Consider the following 629-nt stretch of genomic DNA (forward strand, 5'->3'; position numbering starts at 1 on the left):
GGCCCAAATCCCCACATGGAAGCCATTAGCTGGAGCTTAGTACCATTACCTCTTGTAAAGGAGCATGTACTTCCAATTTTAACCACAATCCATTCTCTTCCCCAATTGCTGGTCCTTTCTGTTACACACCTAAAGTCTGAGCATTTGCATGTGTCATCCCTGATTTAATGTGAGGTAGCACATTAAGTAAAAAAAAAAGAATACATAATATCATGTATACTGTTTTTGTTGGAAAGAAAAAAGCATGTGTGTGTGTGTGTGTATACACATGTGTTTCTCAATATTTTTCTTATTATTTACCCCTAGGGAATCTTTATGGACTTTCCCTTTTATTCCTAACTGTACTGCTTCATTTAATTGTAATACCACAAACATACCACATGGTATGTATCTGTTTGTGTCCTTAATTTTTAAGGACAGCAGAAAATTTGATTGATAAAATTGCAATACATCTAGGTGGCTAAGGATCTTTTATTCATATATAAAACTTACAGTAATTACTAAACAAGGAACATAACATAAATCATCATTTTTTAGAAAGTAAGCTACTTGAATTTCTTTTTTAATTGAAGACACGGTATGGGTAACTTAAAGATAAATAGTAAAACATGAGCAAAGTACACTAATTT

Source organism: Condylura cristata, unplaced genomic scaffold, assembly GCF_000260355.1.
Source record: "Condylura cristata isolate star-nosed mole 26May11 unplaced genomic scaffold, ConCri1.0 scaffold00005, whole genome shotgun sequence".
In the NCBI taxonomy this organism is placed as follows: Eukaryota; Metazoa; Chordata; class Mammalia; order Eulipotyphla; family Talpidae; genus Condylura; species Condylura cristata.